Genomic DNA, 20,206 nt, shown 5'->3' with positions numbered 1-20,206 from the left:
TAAACGGAAATATTATCGTCTTTAAACAAACTGGGTTAAAAAAGCTAAACTAGACATTAGTCTATGGTGCGGGAAATGTGACAATTATAGACCCACCTTTAAGTATTCCCGTTCATTTTTTATTGTAAAAGGGCAATGCTGCGTGTGAATGATCGGGTCGCATCAATTTTACCATCAATCAGCATTGTTATTGTTTATTTTTAGAGTTTTATTACAAAATTGTTTGGTTTAAGATATTTTACATCACAAAATAAATTCCCACAAACATCCCAGAAAAAATGAAGGGCCATTAAACTGTAGGTGACAATTTTTAGAAAAGTTTTACATGAAATGAATGTTGTGCTGCAATGGATATTATGCTCCTGGCAGGGCATCGTCATAATTTAAAACAATGGCAATCCATCTCAGCATAGTTTTGACTTACTTTTTATACATCCTGTTGGCTAATGAAGGTATATATACTTTGGTACAATATCATCAAAACAATGTTATTAGAACCCAAATAAGTTTGAAAGAAATCCGTTTGGCTAAATTCGGAGTTTAGCCACGTTCGTTTGTATGTCTGGTCGGTGCGCTCATTGACTCTGCTATGGATTAACCGATTTGGTCCTCGTAAAAATTAGATCAAGTTCGATGGTACCACAAAAGATCAAAATTATAAATTAAAATTAAAAATTTTAAATAAATCATTAAAATTTAAAATTATAAACTACAAATTTAAAATAAAAGTTAAACATTTTAAATTAAAAAATACAAATTTAAAATTAAACAAGTAAAAAAGCATTAAGTTCGGCCGGGCCGAACTTTTCATACCCTCCACCATAAAATATTCATTCCTATCCCCAACTTTAAGTGAGTACGTTAAAATGTCAGATAATGTACATAAAATGCTTCATTCGGGAGGCCCTTTTTATGGTGCCTATGTCTAACTGTTTTTGGTGGGCTAGAAATTGGGAGGTACTGTTATATAGGGGTTATAATAAAACATGGGCCTATGTTGACAGTTTTTGATGGGAGCCTTTAATGTAAAATAACTCCTAATTCGGTTAAAAAATTTAGCTAGAATCCTCAAAATATCGAAAATCGGTACATAACGTGGGAACTTCAATGTCATTAACAGCTAGTTCGGAGGTATCTGCGCTATACGAAAATATGAACTTAAATGAACAATTTTTGTTGCAGAATTTTTGTTGACTTTTAAATTTCAAATTACAGAAAGTTCGTCCAAAAATAAAGCTAAGGTACGGAAAATCGGGAGGTTTGTTTTGGGGCTATACAAAAACATGGACCTACGTTCGGTTAAACATTTTAAGTAAAATCCTCAAAGTACCGAAAATCGGGAAGTATCGTTATATTGGGGCTATGTTGAAAATTGTTGATGCAGATGTGTGGTGACCACTACAACCTTCAAATGTCAAATTACAGTTAGTTCTGTTAAAAATTGTAGCTAAAATTGCCAAATTACTGAAAATTGGGAGGTACCGTTACATGGGAGCTATATCCGAACATGGACCTATGTTGACAATTTTCGATGGAGAGGTGTTGTGACCACTAAGAACTTCAAATGTCAAATTACTGCTAGTTCGGTTTAATATTGTAGCTAAAATCATCAAATTACTGAAAATCGGGAGTTACCGTTATATTGGGGCTTTCTTGACAATTTTTGGTGGAGAGGTGTGGTGACCACTAAGAATTTCAAATGTCAAATGTTCAAATTACAGATAATTCGGTTAAAACTTGTTGGTAAAATTCTCAAAATACCTGAAATCGGGCGGTAACGTTATATGGGGGCTATTCCAAAACATGGACCTATGTCCACTAGTTATATAAGTTTATTGACATTTAAGAACCCTAAATGTCAATTGATAGCTAAATCGGTCTGAAAATGTAGATAAAAACGTCAAAATGCGGTAAATCGGGGGTACTGTTACATAAGGGCTATACCAAAACGTGGACCTAGGTCCCCAACTTTTGTTATATAAGTTTAGTTATACTTAAGAACCCTAAATGTCAAATTATAGCTATAGTCAAGTTTTGTCACATAAGTTTATTGACATTTAAGAACTTCAAATGTCAAATTATAGCTAAATCGGTCTGAAAATGTAGCTAAAACCGTCAAAATACCGTAAATCGGGGGGTACCGTTATATGGGGGCTAAACCAAAACGTGGACCTATGTCCACAACTTTCTTCATATAAGTTTATTGAAATTTAAGAACCCTTAATGTAAAATTATAGCTACATCGGTCTGAAAATGTAGCTAAAAACGTCAAAATACCGTAAATCGGGGGGTACCGTTATATGGGGGCTATACCAAAACGTGGACATATGTCCACAAATTTTTTTAAATAAGTTTAATGACACTTAAGAACCCTAAATGTCAAAATATAGCTAAGTCGGTCTGAATATGTAGCTAAAACCGTCAAAATATCGTAAATCGGGGGGTACCGTTATATGGGGGCTATACCAAAACGTGGACCTATGTCCACAACTTTTGTTATATAAGTTTATTGACATTTAAGAACCCTAAATGTCAAATTATAGCTACATCGGTCTGAAAATGTAGCTAAAAACGTCAAATTACCGCAAATCGGGGGGTACCGTTGTATGGGGGCTATACCAAAACGTGGACCTATGTCCACAAGTTTTGTCACATAAGTTTATTGACATTTAAGAACTTCAAATGTCAAATTATAGCTTCATCGGTCTGAAAATATAGCTAAAAACGTCAAAATACCTTAAATCGGGGGGTACCGTTATATGGGGGCTATACCAAAACGTGGACCTATGTCCACAACTTTTGTTATATAAGTTTATTGATACTTAAGAACCCTAAATGTCAAATTATAGCTAAATCGGTCTGAAAATGTAGCTAAAACCGTCAAAATACCGTAAATCGGGGGGTACCGTTATATCAGGGGCTATACCAAAACGTGGACCAATGTCCACAACTTTCGTTATATATGTTTATTAACACTTAAGAACCCTAAATGTCAAATTATAGCCAAATCGGTCTGAAAATGTAGCTAAAACCGTCAAAATACCGTAAATCGGGGGGTACCGTTATATGGGGGCTATACCAAAACGTGGACCTATGTCCACAACTTTTGTTATATAAGTTTATTGAAATTTAAGAACCCTAAATGTCAAATTATAGCTACATCGGTCTGAAAATGTAGCTAAAAACGTCAAAATACCGCAAATCGGGGGGTACCGTTAATTGGGGGCTATACCAAAACGTGGACCTATGTCCACAACTTCTAATATATAAGTTTATTAACACTTAAGAACCCTAAATGTCAAATTATAGCTACATCGGTCTGATAATGTAGCTAAAAATGTCAAAATACCGTATATCGGGAGGTACCGTTATATGGGGGCTATACCAAAACGTGGACCTATGTCCACAACTTTTGTTATATAAGTTTATTGATACTTAAGAACCCTAAATGTCAAATTATAGCTAAATCGGTCTAAAAATGTAGCTTAAAACGTCAAAATACCGCAAATCGGGGGGTACCGTTATATGGGGGCTATACCAAAACGTGAACCTATGTCCACAAGTTTTGTTATATATGTTTACTGACACTTAAGAACCCTAAATGTCAAATTATAGCCAAATCGGTCGGAAAATGTAGCTAAAAACGTCAAAATACCGTAAATCGGGGGGTACCGTTATATGGGGGCTATACTAAAACGTGGACCGATATAGCCCATCATCGAACTTGACCTGCCTGCAAACAAAAGACGCATTTTCCCAAAATTTCAGCGTCCTATCTCCATTTTTGTGGATGCTAGAGTGATTACCACAGACGGACGGACGGACGGACGGACGGACGTGCTCAGATCGACTTAGAATTTTACCCTGATTAAGAATATATATACTTTATAGGGTCGCAAATGAGTATTTCAATGCGTTACAAACGGAAAAACAAACTTAATATACCCTCCATACTATGGTGGAGGGTATAAAAACTAAAAATTTTAAATTCAAAACTTAAAATGGAGATATGTTATACCCTACACCTCTGTGAATATGTAAAATATATATGGGAGCTATATCCAAATCTGAAATGATTTCGATTTATTTCTAAGCCGAATTCAGTCACACATTCCAAATTTCATCAAAATCAGACATACATATATAGCTTGTTTGGAGCAGCAAATACTTAAAAACCGCCGAAAATGTATAAGGGAGCTATATCCAAATCTAAACCGATTTCGATATAATATGACACATTTATTTTAGGCCTAATTCAGTCACACGTTCCAAATTTCATCGAAATCGGACATATGTATATAGTGCGTTTGGTGTAGAAAATATGTGAAATCGGCCGAAAATATATATGGGAGCTATATCCAAATTAATTGAAAATTAAAATAAAAAATTAATAATGAAAAATTAAACATTTACAATTGAAAATTAAAAACTAAAAACAAAAAGTTAAAAAATTAAACATTAACATCGAAAATTAAACATTTTAAATTTAAAGTTTAGAATTGAAAACTAAAAATTAATAATTAACAAGTAAAAAAGCATTAAGTTCGGCCCCTCCACCATAACATATTCATTCCTGTCCCCAACTATAAGTGAGTACGTTAAAATGTCAGATAATGTACATAAAATGCTTCATTCGGGAGGCCCTTTTTTATGGTGCCTATATCTAACTGTTGACAATTTTTGGTGGGATTGAAATTGGGAGGTACTGTTATATAGGGGTTATAATAAAACATGGGTATATGTTGAGAGTTTTTGATGGGAGCCTTTAATGTCAAATAACTCCTAATTCGGTTAAAAAATTTAGTTAGAATCCTCAAAATATCGAAAATCGGTACATAACGTGGGAACTTCAAATGTCATTAACAGCTAGCTCGGAGGTGTCTGGGCTATACGAAAATATGAACTTAAATGAACAATTTTTGTTGCAGAAATTTTGTTGACTTTTAAATTTCAAATTACAGAAAGTTCGTCCAAAAATAAAGCTAAGGTACGGAAAATCGGGAGGTTTGTTTTGGGGATATTAAAAAACATGGACCTACGTTCGGTTAAACATTTTAAGTAAAATCCTCAAAGTACCGAAAATCGGGAAGTATCGTTATATTGGGGCTATGTTGAAAATTGTTGATGCAGATGCGTGGTGATTACTACAACCTTCAAATGTCAAATTACAGTTAGTTCTGTTAAAAAAATGTAGCTCAAATGGGCAAATTACTGAAAATTGGGAGGTACCGTTACATGGGAGCTATATCCGAACATGGACCTATGTTGACAATTTTTGGTGGAGAGGTGTGGTGACTACTAAGAATTTCAAATGTCAAATGTTCAAATTACAGATAATTCGGTTAAAACTTGTAGGTAAAATTCTCAAAATACCTGAAATCGGGCGGTAACGTTATATGGGGGCTATTCCAAAACATGGACCTATGTCCACTAGTTATATAAGTTTATTGATATTTAAGAACCCTAAATGTCAATTGATAGCTAAATCGGTCTGAAAATGTAGATAAAAACGTCAAAATGTCGTAAATCGGGGGTACCGTTATATGGGGCCTATACCAACACGTGGACCAAGGTCCACAACTTTTGTTATATAAGTTTAGTTACACTTAAGAACCCTAAATGTCAAATTATAGCTATATTGGTCTGAAAATGTAGCTAAAAACGTCAAAATACCGTAAATCGGGGGGTACCGTTATATGGGGGCTATACCAAAACGTGGACCTATGTCCACAAGTTTTGTCACATATGTTTATTGACGCTTAAGAACCCTAAATGTCAAATTATAGCTACATCGGTCTGAAAATGTAGCTAAAAACGTCAAAATACCGCAAATCGGGGGGTACCGTTATATGGGGGCTATACCAAAACGTGGACCTATGCCCACAAGTTTTGTTATATATATTTATTGACACTTAAAAAAGTTAAATGTCAAATTATAGCCAAATCGGTCTGAAAATGTAGCTAAAACCGTCAAAATACCGTAAATCGGGGGGTACCGTTATATGGGGGTTATACCAAAACGTGGACCTATGTCCACAACTTTTGTTATATAAGTTTATTGACACTTAAGAACCCTAAATGTCAAATTATAGCTACATCGGTCTGAAAATGTAGCTAGAAACGTCAAAATACCGCAAATCGGGGGGTACCGTTATATGGGAGCTATACCAAAACGTGGACCTATGTCCACAACTTCTAATATATAAGTTTATTAACACTTAAGAACCCTAAATGTCAAATTATAGCTACATCGGTCTGATAATGTAGCTAAAAACGTCAAAATACCGCAAATTGGGGGGTACCGTTATATGGGGGCTATACCAAAACGTGGACCTATGTCCACAAGTTTTGTTATATATGTTTATTGATACTTAAGAACCCTAAATGTCAAATTATAGCCAAATCGGTCTGAAAATGTAGCTAAAAACGTCAAAATACCGTAAATCGGGGGGTATCGTTATATGGGGGCTATACCAAAACGTGGACCGATATAGCCCATCATCGACCTGCCTGCAAACAAAAGACGCATTTTCCCAAAATTTCAGCGTCCTATCTCCATTTTTGTGGATGCTAGAGTGATTACCACAGACGGACGGACGTGCTCAGATCGACTTAGAATTTTACCCTGATCAAGAATATATATACTTTATAGGGTCGCAAATGAGTATTTCAATGCGTTACAAACGGAAAAACAAACTTAATATACCCTCCATACTATGGTGGAGGGTATAAAAATAAAAATTAAAAAATAAAAATTAAAAACTAAAAAATAAAAATTAAAAAAAAAATAAAATTAAAAACTAAAAATAAGAAAAAAATTGAAAATATCAATTAAAGTATAAAATTATAAATTAAATAATAGAAAATAAAAATTTAAAATTAAAAACCAAAATTAAAAATTTTGTATAAATGTTGTTTTATAGTTATTGTTGACCTGTTGAATTTTACTTTTGGTAGATGATGGTTTGGCTGAAGGTCATTAAAAAGGCTGTTGTTTCTTTTTGTTGGCTTTAAATTTTATTTATTTATCATTTCCAATATTTCAATTGTCTTCGACAATCATCCTCAGGGATCTGTTTTTTTAAAAACACAAATTTATTATAACAATTTATAAATTATAAATGTAACACAAAGTATATTTACTTTTATTTTATGGAAGAAGAGCGACTATAGTGTTGTTAATGTCAACGTCAACTGAGCTTTCGTCGGTATTTATGAACTACGTTTCTATACATATGTGCACAGTGGTCTGTGTCAGTTTTATAATTAATTCTCTTGTCATTAGGTATATTAATAATATGGAGCATCTCTAGAGTAAATCGTCTTTTATAGTTATTTTCTTGTGCAAGAATGTCAACGTTTTTAAAGTCCGGTTTGTGTCCCGTTAGCATACAATAAATAATTAAAATAAAAAAATTATAAATTTAAAATTAAAAAATAAAAAATAAAAATTTTCAATTTAAATTTAAAACTTAAAATTAAAAACTACACAAAATATCAAAATTGTTTTCTTGCATTTTAAGCACGATAGTTCTCAAACGGATCAACCGATTTGGTCCAAAACTTGGAACTCGTAATATTTCTTCCAGATTAAGTTCGTTCCACTAATTTAGATACAACGTAAAATTTCTATCAAAAAATGAACGGAATGAACGTTATTGGCATCCAGCATGTATATCGTGCAGCTAGAATATGGACGGTAAACCGGTTCAAATAGTATAAGGCACACATACGCCGAAGGTTTATCTGTCGGGCTGTTTGACCATATCAAAACGATTTTAGATCCGTCAAATCCGTCAATCTTCACCTATTAACTAATTTTGAAGAACATTCCAGACAATCACATCGATACTTACCATCTACTTTTAGATTAGAAGTCTACCTTCGACAACCCTATGCCTTCAAGGGTAGGCGAAGCCATGTTTGACTTTGATATGATTGCAAAGCTCATATGGCTTTCAGACGTATGATCTTTTCGATACCCTGCAGGAGAAGTTTAGACTAAAAGACAAGTAAACAAGTAAAAAGTATCAGTCGGCTTGGCCGACAGAGATATACCCTCAGCCTGTGTATATTGAAACAATTTTTTCCCAAAATACGTATTTATTTTTAAAATTTTTAAAATTTTTGGGCTTTGAACCGACAAAAATTTTGATTAGGATTAAAGATCAAAAGTTTTGCGGAGGAGATACTAAAAGGTGTGGATCGACATTGACCGTTACGGAAGTGGATCTCCAGCCACAACATATGGTGCCGTAGGGGGTTTTTACACTCTTCGGGCTGTTTGCTCAAGAAGTATGGACTTGCCCCTAAAAAAACTTTTACCATCGTAATTGAGGCAGCGAATGCAAGTTGCTTCAACAAAAATCAAAGTGATTCGATATAAGGTTTAAAAGTGAACTAATCCGACATTTTGTGTGGGAGATGCCGGATGGAGTAGACAAATATAGTCCATATTTGAACCTAGGATGTGTAAAGTATAGACCAATTCGGCTATTCCCTTCAAGAGTTACCGTACGAACAATTTTTCCGAACTTTTTTTACTTTTGTGGGGGAGGTACCTGAAGGAGTGGGCCAATATGGCTTATCTTCAAACTTAAACTATGTTTTGACAATATATTACTAAGGCCATATTTTGAACCGAATCGGCAGATCCGTTCGAGAGTTATCTTGCGCTCCAACCACCTCACACGGTGTCATAAGGGTTTTTTTGCAACTTTCATGCTATTTTCTCAGGAAGTGGACTTGCCCCTGATGAAACTTGTACCGTCGTATGGAGGGCAGTGAATACAAGTTGCTAAAACAAAAATCAAAGCGATTCGAGAGATGGCCCTAAACTGAACTTTTCCGAAATTTTGTGTGGAAGGTACCCAAAGGAGTGGACCTGTTGAGACCATATTGGAACCTCATATTACTCTGGTAGAAAGTTTACGCTGTACAAACTTTCCGAACATTTTCGAACTTTTGGGGGGAGGTACCGGAAGGAGTGGACCGATGTAGCTCATCTTCGAACTTAAATTAAGTTTGGGCAAAATATTACGAAAGCCAAAATTTGAACCGAATCGGTTCATCCGTTCGAGAGTTATCGTGCGCTCCAACCAGCAGGACAGACAGACAGACGGACGGACATGGCTAGGTCGAATCCAAATTGTCTGAAACACATTTCGTCCAAACATACTTCGGGTTTAAAACCATTATTTCGATGAGGCACATTTTCATCGTATCAAAGTGTATATACCCACCTTAGCCTAAAGGCTGAGGGTGTAAAAAGTATCCGTCAGCCGACAAGGACACTTCCACTTATTCCGACTAACACAACCAAAACCGTTTTCCCCAAACATGTCAGAAGGCCTTTTTTAAAGTATGAACATACCGACAAAAATTTAGAAACATTAGAGACACTTATCTTCCGAATAAACTCTGATAATAAATTTGAGTGACGTAGGGGTGAAAGATACACAGCAACGCCCTGACCCTGATATAGCCCCCGATTTCAAGTGTTTTAAGGATTTTATCTCCATTTTAAGCCAGAATTGGCTGTAACTTGGCATTTGGAGCCCCCAATGGTACAAAAACTTCCCCACAAAAAATTATGGACATAGGTTTTGGTATAGCCTTTATATAACTGTACTCGTACTACACGAGTTCAGGCATTTTAAAGTTTTTATCTAAATTTTCGGCCTAAATTGACTATAATTTTGTTCTCAGGGGTAAAAAAATTTACTTACTAAAAAGTTTAAAATAAAATACAATGATTGTTTTTATGTCTGGAGTGTTACCCCCAATGGCTTAAACTTCATCATTACTCTCTATTACTCTCACAGGCAACTGTGTTGATGTTCTTTTCAGCTCACAGAATTCGATGAATTCTTAGTTGATACGTGCTGACATGTTGCAAAATATTTTGATTTTGGTGTTTCTTTGGAAAAGCCGAAAAGTGAGTGTGATTCTCATTCATATGAGAATACTAGACACTTAAAGAGTTCGGGTTTTCGCTAAAAAGGCATCATTTCAAAAACTGAGAAGCCAATTGATAATTCCCTACGCCGGGATGAAATCATGATATTGGTAGCGATCAGTAAAATTTTGCAACACTGTCAGTTCGTTTTGAAAAAAACATTACTCTCTGTAATAGAGAGTAATGATGAAGTTTAAGCCATTGGAGTAACACTCCAGACATAAAAACAATCAAATGAGATTGAAACTTCAACCAAAAACAAAACAAACAAACAAAAAAATACAATCTATATAGGCAATATTATTGAAAATTTAACATCGTGGAAGCCAAGGTTTACCCCTTTATAACTCGCGAATAGTTGTTGTATATTGTACAATTTAAATGTTTTTAGACTTGGCAAAAAATATTGGCCTTCAAAGTTGATTTGCGTGGAAGCTGTGGCTATATTTATGTTAAAAAATGGGTAAAAATGGGTTGAAGCCAACGTGACTTTTTTTGTTTTCTCTCGATTTGTGATTAAATCACATTTTTCCCGATTTTCCTGTCAAAGTGAAAGTAGAAGCCAACTAAATAAGGATCATCCCACCAATGTATAACTTTTCAAAATTTGATCTGCGTCTACCATTAAATGATGCTGACATTTTGAAGCCAGATTTTAAGTGTTTTTTGAAATTTTCCTATAATTTCGTTTTTTCAAAAAATCATATATAGGAATGAAGAACTCACGATTCTGAATTATTTGATATATGTGTCGTGAATGTAGCCTACACAGCTTCAGAGAAATCTGTATCCGAATACGAAAATTTTGTGCGAACAAATTTCTAAAAATCATATATTTCGGGTCTAATTTGTACAATTGACATTCGATTTACTTGTGCATGATTGCAAATTTTGGATTTTTACGTTGCGGATCTAAAAAATCATTATTCGTTAAAATCCATATACTAATACGCGAGATAGGAGAAATTCCAAGGTAGGAAAATCACCTAATATTGCTTTTGAAAATATCGAGCATTTTATCGCGTATTCTGTCGGCTTCTTGCACTTCTATGAAAAAACTGGTGCAGCATCTTCCTTTTTGCGGAAACAGAGATTTAAAAACTTCACTGATAAGGAAACTACATTCATGTTATCCCAAAAAGTGTGTGTGATGCTACATCCACGGTTCCTGACTGATTGCCTTGAAATAGGTATATATCGATGCAGATTTTCATGATGACACTAAAACCGGATGCGGAACGAAATTGTATCAACTTTGCACAAATTAGCGATGTTTTATAGGTTTTTTAATGCTAAGATGCAGCCGATGCTACACCTTAGCGTCCAAATTTTATTTCGAAAAATATATACAAATTAAAATATATGGTCTTGCTGTACATCAAAATCAGATGCGGACAAAACGATTTTGATAATTACGCGATTTACACATATTTTAATAACGCATATAAGTTAAAGCGGTTTATTTGAACTCTATTTCCGTTTAAAAGGTCTAATGATTTATTTCAACAACCCGATAACTTTCCTCAATGGGAAACCTTCTATGTGAATGTAGATAAAGCAAAATCCGCCCATTTTCTTGGGAGTTTCAAGAAAAATAAAAGATGTACTCCTATAGATTTTTTCCAATATTTTCAACTCTAGAATGCATGTGAAAACTATTATTCGGAACCAAAATTTGTTTTTTTGTAACACAAATATGTGCTTATTTTGGCAATAATATCCTAAGTACTATCCCGATGATTATAAGTTTAGTCGCATTTGATTCCCCGTGAAGTCTTTATTTAAAACTTTTTTTTTAAATTTTTGACGGGTAAATTGACCTATATTTTCAAACAATTAGGATTACATTTAAAATTTTGTCAATTTTTTGCAAATTCCGCGAATGCTGAGTAACATTTTACAAATGCGATTTACTTAATGACGTCACTTCGTGAGAACTTTTTAGTGACAATTGTGCTCAATAAATAATAATTAGGGTTTTTATAATAATTTTTTCTTAAAAGCAGAAGTAAAACCGCGATAACATTTGTCCCCAACAACAAAATATTTGCTCGCGAGCGGATTTGTACTGGGGAATTTTTTCTTAACCTATGTACCAAAAATCGTTAATGTAGCGCGAAAAAAACATTTTTTTGGAAATGGAATATGAAATAATTGACAACATTTCCCATATATATAAAATAGAAATTTGTTTGTACGTTTGTTTGTTTTTAGGGTACATTTTTAGGGTACATTGCTACATTGCCTGGAATGAAAATAGGCTATATCATTTTTTGATCTGGAGATATAGCATCAAAACCGGAGGTAACTCCAAAAAATTAAGATTTTGTATGCAAATATCTTTAGAACCGTTACAAATACAATCTCCAAATTTTGTATGTATGACGGAATTTGATGTAGAAATATGATTACCAAATTATATTCAAATCGGTTCAGATTTGGATACAGCTCCTACATACATATATTTTCATCCGATTTTCTTTTTTAAGCACCAAACACGCTATTAATGTCCAATTTCAATAAAATTTTAAATATGTGACGGAACTTGGTCTAAAAATATATGTACAAAACTATATCGAAATCGGTTGAGATTTGGATATAGCTCCCATATATTTTCGGCCGATTTCCCATATTTGATGCACAAACACGCTATATATGTCCAAATTCGCTGAAATTTGGAATATGTAACGGAATTTGGCCTAGACATAAATGTGTCAAATTATATCGAAACCGGTTCAGGTTTGGATATAGCACCCATATATATTTTCGGCCGATTTCCTGTATTTTATGCATCAAACACGCTTTATACGTCCGATTTCAATGAAATTTGGAAATGTGACGGAATTTTGCCTAGAAATAGATGTATAAAATTATATCGATTTGGTTTAGATTTGGAATATCTGTATCATTATTGACATATTATGACATATCTATATCATTATTGGAGTAAAAATTATCAATAACAGAGGCAGTTATCCTAAGAGTAATTTAAGATGTCACAATAAGTTGAACAAAACAAATTATTTCTTTGAATTAAATAAATTACAAGTATTCTGAAACTTAAGGTACTCAATTTTACTGTTGTTCCTAATTTAATTATCTTCTTTAAAGGAGAGAGTGGACTCAGGAGTGTTAGAGTATATAAAATTTGTAGATGTGACCTACGTATGTAGGACTCATTCATTTATTTTTCACTTATTCGGGGTAGCGAAGCGCACCGGGTTAAGCTAGTATAATATAATTAAAAAAACTAATTTTCAGTGTTTTATTTAGAAATGCACTTAAAACTAGGAAATAATTTGTCGCTTAGCCTCAATAAATATATTCCTTCTCATGATGGAATCTCTCAAATAAAATGCTTGCATTTAAATTATAAATGGTGGCAAAATTAAACGGCTAGCGTTTTATTTGAGAGATTCTATCATGAGAAAGGATATATTTATTGAGCGGTACCTCCCGATTTTCGATATATTGGAGGTTGTGGCCACAATATCCCACCAAAATGGTTGAAATTGGTATTTAGTCTTCGTTGGGGGTATAAAACTTTCTACTTGAAGTTTTTGGTATAGGTCCCTGACTTCATATATCCCCCATAAAACGGTACACGGTGCTCTTGAAACAATTTTAAATGGAAGGTGCTTACACCTTGGACGTTTTAGCGGATTCTGAAACTACAATGTTCATAGATGAGAAAAATCAAAAAACAAAAAAAATCGCCGGAGCGCTTTTTAAATAAATCGCGATTTAAGTTGACATTTTTATGGGTTGTTTAGGTTTTCACGATTTTGCTTAGAAACCGCGAGTCCTTTCAAAATGGGACTAAAGAAAATGTTTTAGCTATGAAAATTCTCTACAAGATTGACCTTTCTGATAATTTCGTAGGTTTTACCGTTATTGAGATATAGAACTTCAAATTGGGACAATGCACTGACTGTATCGCCCCCTTATAAAACAATTTCATGAAGGGTGCGCCTTTACTAACTTTTGATGAAAACCGCTTACACAGGGAAAGTTTTTGTGAATTCTGAAACAGCAGTGTTCATAGATGAGAAAAATCCAAAAACAAGAAAAAATCGCTGCAGCGATTTTTAAAAAAATCGCGGTCAAAATTCACATTTTTAGGTGTTTTTTTAGGTTTTCACGATTTTGCTTGGAAACCGCAAGTCTAATCGAAAAAGAGCTAAAGAAAATGTTGTAGCTGTGAAAATTCTCTAGAGGATTGACGTTTATTATTTGTTCCCAGCCTGTACCATTTTTGAGATAAAGAAGTTCAATTTACATTTTTAGGTTTTTTTGTTATAGTTTCGCGATTTTGCTTGAATACGGTAAGTCTTATCGATATGGGACCTGAGAAAATCTTAAAGCTGTGAAAATTCTCTACAAGACTGCCTTAAGTAACTTATTCTAAGTTGTAACATTTTTTTAGATATATAAGTTTAAGTTGGGAATTTGCAGCCATGACATTGTTTTATAAGGAGGCGATACAAAATTGAATTGAATTTGAATTGTCCCAATTTGAACTTCTATATCTCAAAAACGGTAAAACCGACGAGAATGCCATACAGGTCAATCTTGTAGAGAATTGTCATAGCTACAACATTTTCTTTAGTCCCATTTTGATAGGACATGCGGTTTCTAAGCGAAATCGTGAAAACCTTAACAACCCCTAAAATGTCAACTTAAATCGCGATTTATTTAAAAAGCGCTCCGGCGATTTTTTTTGTTTTTTGATTTTTCTCATCTACAAACATTGTAGTTTCAGATTCCGCAAAAACTTCCGAGGTGTAAGCACCTTCCATTTAAAATTGTTTCAAGAGCACCGTGGGTACCTGCCGATTTTCGGTATTTTTAAATTGCTGAAATTAGGTATTTTGTCTTCGTTGTCGGTATAAAACTTTCCACCAGAAATTTTTCGATATAGGTCCACGACTTCGTATAGTTCCCATAGAACAGTACCTCCTGATTTTCGGTATTTTGAAGGTTGTGGTCAGGGTCTCGGAGTCGGAGTCTACGAGTCGGAGTCGAGCTATTGTCTAGTCATCCCTATTTTGTTGATCCAATTGATTCGTTACATGTTTGCACACAAAAGTAAAGTTATATGACCATCGAATTAAGATTGGACCTCTAACCTCTTTCGTCAGAAGTCTTACTGGTCTTCTCACAAAGGTCTATTGGCTCCCATCAATCATTGAGAAAATTTCTTTATATCTCTGTAGGAGATATTGTTTTATCATTTTTAGATGACCTGTTTTCAGTTTCAGCTCAGTTCCCTCCATGTCGTTTTCTTTTTCTTGAACTCAAAGAGTAAAACAAAATGAAATTTTCTACAAAAATTTTCCACCGAAAATTATATGTAGGTTTCCCATATCCAAGAAATCGATATTGTCACGTTTTCATTGTCCTTTATTACTTTTACCCGTTACTTTCTCAAAAAAACCCATATGTTTATGTATTTCGGTAAATTTTGCATAATCTATTGACTATATATCAAATTCGCGCTTCTGAATTAGGCATCATAAATTCGTTGTTGGTTAACGACAGGTTCATCCCGCTATAATTTAGAAGTCTGACAAACGGCGAATCTTTCTTCTAGGATTCATTATATACTCAATGAGGGCTTTAGATATAGATATTCAAATAACCGGATCTGTCCTTCAGGAACAGATATAGTTCATGTGTATCCGAGTTTTCTACACAATCAATAGAATATACGAAATTCAATGAAATACATAATCATAGAGTTTTCATGAGAAAGGATCGGGTAAAAGTGATAAAGGACAATAAAAACATAACAATATCGATTTCTTGTCCTAGTGGACCGACCCTATATCATCGTTTGCTAATTTGTCAGTTCCAGAAAACATCCATCTGCCTACGTGCTGTGTGGTGTACACAATATATCTCAAATATTTCAATAAAAATATCCACTCCACCCCAAAGTTCAAAATTTTAACCGCTGAATTTTAGTTTATGTAGTGATCCCTAATTTTAAATTTGAGAAAAAAGTAGAAAGAATATGTAGCATAGAATATGTGGTCAAATTTTTAAGTCGATCGGAACAATATTGCCTCAGTATGAGCGTTGGATGGGAACAATTTATTTTATTTTGTATGCAGCATATAAACTGTGTTTTTCTCGAAATCGGCCACAAAAATATATGACAATTGGTTTTTTATTTTTTGTTTTTTTTTTTCAAAATAGTCTGGCTTAATCCCATTGATGTTGTTTTAATATTTTAATATTAATATTGTTTTAATAATTAATATTTTTTTATTTATTTATTTTATTAGTTGAAAAGATTTGGCATTGTTTGCCAAGGGGTAAGGCAGGGAATACTACAGTTTCGATCCACGCTACTGGATCTCATCAGTTCCCTTGTTTCTTGTTTGTGGATATTCTCCACCGAAGTTATTTTTCAATAACTTCTTCAACAAGAAACTTTTTATACCCAAACATCAATCCTCAGCTCGAAGTATAAAGGTAAGCAAACGCTATCACAATAAAAAAAAACAAGTGAGAAAAGCGTTAAGTTCGGTCGGGCCGAACTTTTTATACCCTCCACCACAAATTTCAGCCATTTCGGTGGGGGGGCTATATGATGGCGTGGATCTATACCTACAAATTTCTGGGGGAAAGTTTTATACGCCTAAAGAAGACTAAATACCAAATTTCAGCCATCTCGGTGTGATAATGAGGCTAAAACGTTCAAAATATCGAAAATCGGGAGATACTGTATTATGGGGGCTATATCAACACGTATAAACACCTATATAAACATTTTATGGTAGAAATGTTTCTTAGCCTCTGGAAGCACAAAATACAAAGTTACAGCCGATTCTTTTGTCAAATGGGTCTAATACATTAAAAATATATTAAAATGACGCGTACTTTATAAGGGGCCTTATGTGGGGGATATACCAAAACGTGGACCTATATAATGTTCTCTGGCCTCTGAATACACAAAATACCAAATTACAACCAATTCTGTGGTCAAATGGGTCTAATACATTCAAAATATAGTAAAATGACGCGTACTTTATATGGGGCCTTATATGGGGGCTATACCAAACCGTGGACTTTGGTAGAAATATTTTTTAGCCTCTGGAGACACAATGTACCAAATTACAACCAATTCGGTGGTTTCGTAGACGACCTCAAAACTTCGTAATATTTTTCTCTTTCAGATGAAGAAAAAAATCTGCCAAAAAAAATACGTAGTTTTATCGAAAAAGTCATGAAAAATGGTTTTATTGAGCTTTACAACTGTGGGTCTCCTTTTAAGGCTAAGCACTCTATTCGAACGAATGCCCTTTCTAATGAATATGTAAGGAAAAACTAACACATTTGCCTATATAGTCCAAAATATAGTCGGAGTCGTGAAAAAAATTGCCTGGAGTCGGAGTCGAGCCAAAAATACCTCGACTCCGAAACCCTGGTTGTGGTGCCAATATCCCACCTGAAATTTGTCATTATACGTGTACGCCTTCATAGAACGGTATTTTTGATATCACTGTGCAACATTTTTAAGGTGATTTTGTGCAAACTCTTCGAACTGAGGATTTTTTGAAAGTACAGACCCACACGACAAGAAACCCTAGTTGGGTTTTGTTGTGTCAGATCCAGCTCCGTTAATGTTTTCTGAATATTTTCTTTTGAAAAAAGATTCCCTGGAATGTAATACACAACTCTTCGGAACATGTCATTGTTGTAAAATGCCTTTATGCCGTTGTTTTCTGTACATTTATTAGCGACGATTTAATAAAAATGTCCATAATGTAGTGAAATCCGAAATGCGAGAATAAACTGTTGGTGTGAACTGTGTTTGAAATACGTGTTGCAAAAGATATGATGCAAAATTCCGCTGAAACAACTTGAAGTAAGCATTTTAGAGTTTCAGAATGTTCTGAGGAATTGTTTAGAACTTTTTTTGATAGATTTTGATGCCCTGGATGGAGTTTTTCTTAGGTGGTTCTTTCAAAAGATAAGTTCTAGTTTAGGGCTACAATATTGCTGAAGACAGCAAAGCCAAATTCCTATTCGTTTCTGAGATAAAGGCCTGATAAATGCAAAAAAGTGCAGATTTAGCCAAGTTTAGATGAAGCCATAAAATCCGAACTGTAGTCTAAATATGTACTTTCAAAAAATGCATACTAGAAGTTGTTTGCATTTTCAGTGTTGCATAGTGTATTTTGAAGGTTGTGGCTTTAATATTTCACCAAAGAGACTGAAATTTGGTATTTTAGGGTATTGTTCCACGTCTTAACATAGTCTCTATAGAACGGTCTTCCTAATTTTCGGTATTTTGAATATGTTGGCTCAATAGTTGGTTATTAATTGGAGTTTTGTGTTCCCAGAAAATAGAAAACTGACTCTCAAAAAACTATCCCAATTTTATCTATTTCGAGGTTTCTTGCCAAATTTTCGAACCGAGATAGCTATAATTCAATACATATGAGCTTATTTAAAGAGAGTATTGTCAGTTAAGATGTCCTGCTCCTGCAAGGAAAAAGAGGAAGGGCTAAGGATACTAATTGCTCCTATTTACTACAATGGAGTTTGTGATGGAGCATATAACAAGTTCGGCTTGTCCGAACTTAACGCAGTTCTTACAGTTCTTGTCCGAACTTAACGCAGTTCTAATGTATCTAAAATTTCCTGGCCTAATTTAGGCATTTGGGGTATCTGTGTATATTTATGGTATAAAAGTTCAGTCCTTCCGAACTTAACGATTTTTTCCTTGTTTTATTTGGACAGTCTTTAACTTCAATAGTCTATTTTACGTTGATTATTGAATTTTTACTTCCTTTGAAATCGCATTTTTGACCTATTGCCCTCTTTGATTCATTTGTTTAAATGCTAGACAAACTAGCGATTAAAACTCAAACAATATTGTCAACACTCATTTGTTACAATGTCCACCTTCCATCTTCTGTTGATTCTGTTGACACATTGTGAAATCTTCACTCATTCTTTCTCTTGAATATCGTCCAACATAACAAACAACCACAACAGCAAAGAGAAGGCTCTCACTCAAACTGTGCACTTACCTATTGGCACATTTCCCCATTGCTCGACAAACAGAAGGTATTCATTGTCAGAGAAGAAATGAAGAAAGAAAATAAAAAAGAAGCAGAACGACATAAAAACAGGTGATGTTTTGTTTAAACGATTTCCCATTACCCAACCCATGCATACGCACGCTTAAACAAACAATGTGACGTCAGAGACATGTCAAGAGCTATGGCAAAACATGTACATGTTTACATTATCTCCCATTTGTTTATGTTTTACATTCCATTTGACAACGGCTCGGAAATAGCATCGGTTATTTCAATTAACACAAGTTTTGTAATAACTCTGGTATTTTCTTTTGAACTCCGCAACCATCAAACGAACAAACAACCTCTTGGGTGTTATGGTGCTGATATTTTGATTTGACTAAACTAGATTTTTTTAAATGGATTTAACTTCCTAAATTGGTGTGTTTGTGTTACCGCTAATGCATCATAATAACCCATTTTTTAATATTCCCATATTTTTATAGCAGTAGAAAGAAAGAACTATATGTTTATAGATATTTCATGCTTACTTTACATAATAATAGAAAATGTTTGTAACGGTTTAAAATGGAAAGAATTGTGTGCAAAGAACTTTGGTGACGTTCGCTATTAGAAGTTTTGTGTTTTTTTTTTTTTTTTTTTTTTTTTTTTGTAAATTGAGGTTGAATAAGAGAATTGTGTGGAATTTGCGTTTAACGTTTGTGTCTTAAGTCTTTTGTTTACTTTTAGCAACTTTCGTTTGACGGCGTATTTATTGTCAAAAATTTCCCTTATTTGTTTTTCATAGGAAAGTGATCCCATTAAGTCATTGTTATGTCGGTCATTTACATAGTTAGTTAGTGAATAATTCCTTTCTTGCCTCATAAATTTGATTGCCTATATGGGACTCCTTTCAATTGAATTGTTACCATTGTGATATGACCAATAATATTTGATAATTTATACTTTTAGCTTGATTTTTAATTGAATAAATATGGTGAAATAATATGAAATAAAAATTCAAATCTACTTTAATATGATAGTTTAGTATGGTTTCACTTTTATCTCAATGTACAATGTATTTTAGTGTCACCTTGTTAACAATATAGTCGCCGAGTTAGTAATCCACCATTGGCCACGGCCCATTTTTGACAGTTTCAATCTGGGAATCTCAAATGTCAAATTACACTGTGTATCATTTTTTGAGTCA

Source organism: Musca autumnalis, unplaced genomic scaffold, assembly GCF_047663935.1.
Source record: "Musca autumnalis isolate F117 unplaced genomic scaffold, ASM4766393v1 scaffold_4, whole genome shotgun sequence".
Lineage (NCBI taxonomy): Eukaryota > Metazoa > Arthropoda > Insecta > Diptera > Muscidae > Musca > Musca autumnalis.
Note: the sequence above shows the minus strand (reverse complement) of the source record.